Here is a 6,557-nt window from a genome sequence, read left to right as displayed (position 1 = left end):
CATTTCTTCAGAATCAGGATTTCCAACATATTTTCATCATTGTCCCCACTAATGTGGCTAAGTATTAATATAAGTGCAAATTCAGCTGTATAAAATAGATAGGGAGTTTTCCTTTGGAGACAGGAAGATCTGGACTTGAGTGTTACTTTCTTTCATAGGAACCATGGAAAGTCATTTAACATTTTAATGACTCAGGCAACTGTGTAAGTCCATAAATTATTAAAACTAGTACTGGTCTACATTGATTGTGGAAATTCTTCAATGGGAGCTCCCTACCCTAATGCCTTAGATAAAAACAAGAAAAAAACAACAAAAAAAGAAACAAAAAACCAGTTCATCATAAACTTTATCTGAACAAATTAATTACCTGCGTGGTGATCTTTTATGAAAAATCAGCTATAATTCCAGGAAAATGAGATGACTAAATGACAGTATAAGTATATGTTATACCCTTTTGGGTCTACTTTCCCTGGCTTATAAGTTAAGTTTGTAGATGGTCTTAACTCCTTGAACTTTTCTTTACTCTGTCATTTTGTTATTAAAGGGGGCAAAAAATACTGAGATCTAAATATTTTTCTTTGTCTCATGAGTTTCTTGGAGTCAATTGTCAAGTTGCTGTCATTTCTCCTTTCTTAGTTTGATTAAGTCTCCTAATCTTTGTCTCTTGGAAGCCCTAGTTCCCTCCAAATAAGTTCCACCTTTTTCAAGAAGACTTTTCTGATACTCCCAGTTATTAGTGCTTCCTTCATCTCCCTACCCCCATCAATGTGAATTTTGAAAATATTCTATATTTACTAATTTATGAATATTTTTCTAGTCAAACACAAAGTCCTGATGGCAGAGATTCCTACACCTTTATATTTGTATTTAATGAAGCCCTGATGATTGAATGATTGCTTTTTAGAAGACAGACATGATCTACTGTTTCTACCAGAAAAAAATGTTTCCAGGGTGGTAGTAGTACCTGTCAGATCTTTTTTTTTCTATTGGCTTAACTTGCATGAGCATTATTTCCATTCTGTAATGAGTTATTGGAATAAGACCTTCTAGAACAGTTCTTTTTAAAAATATATATATATATATATATATATATATATATATATATATATTATTTTTCCAACCACATGCATCAGTGCTGTCTGCAATAATTTTTTTTGGTAAGGTTTTGAGTTTCACATTTTTTCTCCCTCAGTCCTTCCCTTGTTCCTCCCTCCCCCCTGACAAAAGGCAATCTAATATAAGCTATATGTGTTTAATCATGCTAAACATAAATCCATAATAATCACTTTATGAAAGAAGAATTAAGTTGAAACTGGAAAAAATGAGATAAAACAATACATAAGAGTACTTTAAAGAACTGAAGACATTAACTTTTGATCTGCATTTAAACTCCATAGTTCCTTATATGGATCTTGAAGATATTTTCAATCTTAAGTCTTTTAGAATTCTCTTTGGTTATTGTACTGTTGAAATGAACAAGTGTATAATGGTTGCTCATCACCCAATGTTACAGTTAGTGTGTACAAGTGTTCTTCTCACTTCACTCAACATCAGTTCATGTAAATCTTTCCAAGCTGTTCTAAAGTCCTCGTGATTTCTTACAGAATAATAGTGTTCCATCATATTCATATACCACAATTTGTTCATTCATTCATTCATTCACCAGTTGATGGACAACCTCTTAATTTCTAATTCTTTGTCATTACAAAAAAGAGCTACTATAAATATTTTTGTACATGTGGATTTACCTTTTTTTGTGATCTCTGGAATGTAGACCTAGTAGTGGTGATGATATTTGCCCTCCGTTCTTTTTTTTCCCCTTTATTTTTCTATTTATTTAAGGTAATGGGGCTAAGTGACTTGCCCAAGGTCATACAACTAGGCAATTATTAAATGTCTGAGGCCAAATTTGGCCAAGTCCTCCTGATTCCAGGGTTGGTGCTCTATCCACTATGCCCACAGCTGCCCCTGTACTCAATTCTTGATGAAGACCAGGATATAATGGAAATGATTGCATGACAAGCACTATTCTTACTTTCTTCTCCTAAGTCACCTAGTCCATTGTCATGCATGAATCAGGATGACTGGGGATGACTCTGGATGCAAGGCAATCAGGGTTTAGTGATTTGCCCAAAGTCATATGGTTAGTAAGTGTCCAGTATCCGAGGTCAGATTTGAACTCAGGTCCTCCTGACTCCAGAGCTGGTGCTCTATCTACTGTATCTTCCAATTGTTCCCTAGTAGTGGTATTGCTGGATCAAAGGGTATGCACAGATTTTATTGTCCTTTGGGCATAATTTCAAATTGCTCTCCAGAAAGATAAGATGAGTTCATGACTCCACCAACAGTAAATTACAGTTTTTCCACATTGATATATAGTTACATTGGCCAATTTGATAGGTGTGAGGTGTTTCCTCAGAGCTATTTTAATTTGCACTTCTGTAATCAATAATGATTTAGACTGTTTTTTATATGACTTTGATTTTTCATATAGCTTTCATATAGCTTTAATTTCTTCATCTGAGAATTGCTTTTTTCTCCTTTGACCATTTATCAATTGGTGGAACACTTCCAGTCTTATAAATTTGTCTCAGGTCTCTATATATTTAAGAAATGAGTCTTTTGTCAGAAACATTAGTTATAAAAATTGTTTTCCAACTTTCTGACTTCCTTTTAATCTTGGAAAGTAATGGTTTTATTTTGCAAAAAAGAATTTCAATTTAATGTGATAAAAATGATCTATTTTGGATTTTTTTAATGTTCTCTGTCTCTTCTTTGGTCATAAACTGCTCTCCTTCAATAGATCTGAAAGATAAACTATTCCTTGTTCTCTTATTTGGTTAATGATATCACCTTTTATATATAAATCATGTTCTTATTTTGAACTTGGTATAGAGTGTGAGATGTTGGCTTATGCCTAGTTTCTGTCATACTATCTTCCAGTTTTCCCAACATGATTTTTTTATCAAAGATTAAGTTCTTATCCCAGAAATTGAAATCTTTAGATTTATCAAACAGTAGACTACTATAGTCATTTACTACTTTTGCACCTAATCTATTCCATTGATCCACTATTCTTTTTCTTAGCCAGTATCAAACAGTTCTGAGGATTGATACCTTATAATGTTATTTTAGATCTGGCATGGATAGGTCACCTTCCTTTGCAATTTTTTCAATAATTTACTTGACATTCTTGAATTTTTAAATTTTAATTTAGGTTTTTGCAAAGCAATGGGGTTAAGTGGCTTGCCCAAGGCCTTACAGCTAGGTAATTATTAAGTGTCTGAGGCTGGATGTTCTTGACTTTTGTTCTTCCATATGAATTTAGTTACTATTTTTTCTAGCTCAAAGTAATTTTTGATAGTTTGATAAGTATAGCACTGAATAAATCATTTAATTTGGGAGAATTATCATTTTTATTATATTAGCTTGGCCTATGCATGAGCATTTGACATTTGCCTAATTATTATATAGTTTTTGAGTTTTCTTTGGCGGGTAGACTCCCAAATATTTCATGTTGTCTTCAGTTATTTTAAATGGAATTTCTCTCCCTATTTCTTGCTGATGTGTCTTGTTGGTAATATATAGAAATGCTGATTGTTAATGTGAGTTCATTTTATATCTTGAAACTTTGATAAAGTTGCTAATTATTTCAAATAGTTTTTTAGATGATTTTCTAGAATTCTCTGAATACACCGTATATCATCTGCAAAGAGTAAGAGTTTTACTTGTTCATTGCTTATTCTAACAATTTATTTTTCTTCTCTTATTGTTAAAAGTTAACATTTCTAATACAATATTAAATAATAGTGGTGATAATAATGAACATCCTTGTTTTACCCCTGATCTTATTGGAGAATGCTTCTAGTCTAGCCCCATTATATGTAATGCTGTTGATGATTTTAGGTAGATACTACTTATCATTTTAAGGAACACTCCATTTATCCTATGTTTTATAATGTTTTCAATAGGAATGAATACTGTATTTTGTCAAAAACTTTTCTAGCATCAATTGAAATAATCATATGATGAAATAGTGATATGAACTAATCATGATAATCATATGAAATAATCATAATAATTTGCATTTGTTATTGATATGGTCAATTATGCTGATAGTTTTCCTAATATTGAACCTACCTACATTCTTGCTATAAATTCTACTTGATTATAGTATATTATCCTAGTGATAACTTATTGTAATATCTTTGCTAATATTTTATTTAAAAATTTTGCATTCATATTCATTATGGTAATTGGTTTATAATTTTCTTTCTCTGTTTTGACTCTTTCTGGTTTAGGTATCAGCACCATCTTGGTGTGATAGAAGGAATTTGACAGAACTCCTTCACATATTTTTTCAAATAGTTTATATAGAATTGGAAGTAATTGTTCTTTGAATGTTTGGCTTCAGTTGTGAATCCATCTGACCCTGAAGATTTTTTTTCCCTTGTTTACAAGGTTTAATAGGGGACATCTGGACAGCCAGGGGATAAGAATAGGAACTATACAACTGCCTTGCATTGGCCTTAAAGCTGAGAATTTTGATTTTCTTTTAACTAAACAAAGCAATGCAGCAGAAACAGCAATTTAGTCTCCCTCCAAGATGCTCTGGCTTTAATAGGAATTCAGATAACCCAGGCCTTTCCCTCTCCCAGCTGTGGTCCTCTTTTGTTTTCAAGTGGTTTCATTCCAGCTACTGACCCATAATTCCTTAAGATGGCAGGGTCAGACTGAATAGAAGCCAGTGTGGTTGTTAGGTGGAGCTGGATGAGGGCCATTACTGGCCAAGGTGGAGTGATCTGACAGGGACTCCCAGGAAGTTATGGGGAGAGGAGGCCTAGACCAGGGCTCATTCTCACCCCACTCCTCTAAGAGTCTAGGAACAATAAATATTGTGCATTTTTCATTTTGGGCAGACCACCAGCAACAATAAGGGGGTCCCAACACTGACCTTTTAGAGGGAGGAACCACCAAGGCTGAAACAAAATGGAAAGATGCCCCCAGAAAGAAGTAAAGGGTTCCCCAACCCTGGCCTTCCCCTCCTCCCCCTCCTTGGCACCACCTCAATTCTTAGAGGCAGCTGTAGACTGGATGGAGAGTCTGGGGCAGGCAGAACAGAGGTCAGTCTACCCCTGCCCTTGATCCCCAGCCCAAGGCACTTCTACTTTGTGCGAAGGATGATATGGATCCCTGAGTCCGTGAAGACTGGGCCGCTCATCTCACCCATCCTCAGTGCGAAGGAGGCATCTTCAAATGGCTTCTGCATCTGACCTCTTCCAAAGGTGCCCAGGTCCCCCTGGCTTTGGCTGAACTGCAGTAGCTGAACCGCGATGCCAGAGTCTCAAAATCTTCTTCCCCTGATTTAATCTTCTGGATGTATCCATTGATCAGCTCCAGGGCTTCTTCTTTGCTCCGAGTGATCTTCTCCTGCCGCCAGGATAAGGACCTTCAAGATTAGCTGTGTTTCACCAGCAGATGTGAGCATCGGACCTTGGTAGGTTCACCTTGACCATTCTTGCCCACACAACTTGGACGCTCCCACTGACTGGCATTGGTGATGTGGTTGAAGTAGTACACTCGTCTTGAGCTGTGGCTCATGCGCTTCTCCCAGCCTGATGGCAGCTTCTCTTCATCTGCCATCTTCCCTGAAGATTTTTTCTTAAGGAGTTCTTTGATGGTTAGTTTAATTTCTTTGTCTGAGATGGGGTTAAGTATTTAATTTCTTCTTTTAACCTGGGTAATTTATATTTTTCTAAATATTCTCCCATTTCAGTTAGATTGTCAAATTTATTGACATACACGGGCAGCTAAGTAGGGCAGTGGTTAGAGATCAGCCCTGGAGTCAGGAGGACCTGAGTTCAAATTTGGTCTCAGACATTTAATTGCCTAGCTGTGTGACCTTGGGCAAGTTATTCTTAACCCCATTGCCTCAAATAAATGAAAATTTAAAAAAATTATTGACATACAGTTAGGCAAAATTTCCTCCTCTTTGGTGGTGAATTCACCTTTTTTTTCATTTTTGATATAGGCAATTTGGTGTTCTTTTTAAAAATCAAATTAGCAAAGTTTTATCTATTTTATTTTTTTCATAAAACCTACTAAGTTTTATTCATGAGCTCAATAGTATTCTTACTTTCGATTTTATTAATTTCTCCTCTGATTTTGGGAATTCCTAATTTAGTATTTAATTGAGGATTTTAAAATTTGTTCTTTCTCTAGATTTTTTAGTTGCATGCCTAATTCATTGATATCCACTTTCTCTATTTTATTCATGTAATTATTTAGAGATATAAAATTTCATCTAATAACTGCTTTGACTGCATACCATAAGCTTTGGTATATTGACTCCTTACTGTCAGTGTCTTGGATAAAATTATTAATTATTTCTAAGATTTGTTGTTTCATCCACTCATTCTTTAAAATAAGGCAATTTAGTTTCCAGTTAATTTTAGGTCTATCTCTCCATGGCTCTTTATTGCATGTGATTTTTCATTGCATCACGATTTGAAAAGTATGCATTTACTATTTCTGCCTTTGTTCATTTGGTTATGAGC

At 34.8% G+C, this 6,557-nt stretch overlaps 1 pseudogene; it reads right to left on the bottom strand.

Moving 5' to 3' along the window:
• Positions 1 to 5,067: 5,067 nt before the first annotated feature.
• LOC141501343 (peptidyl-prolyl cis-trans isomerase NIMA-interacting 1 pseudogene) lies at positions 5,068 to 5,643 on the bottom strand (annotated as a pseudogene).
• Between the last annotated feature and the right edge of the window lie 914 nt (positions 5,644 to 6,557).

Source organism: Macrotis lagotis, chromosome X (assembly GCF_037893015.1).
Source record: "Macrotis lagotis isolate mMagLag1 chromosome X, bilby.v1.9.chrom.fasta, whole genome shotgun sequence".
NCBI lineage: Eukaryota > Metazoa > Chordata > Mammalia > Peramelemorphia > Peramelidae > Macrotis > Macrotis lagotis.
Note: the sequence above shows the minus strand (reverse complement) of the source record. Positions and strands in the feature narration are given on the sequence as shown.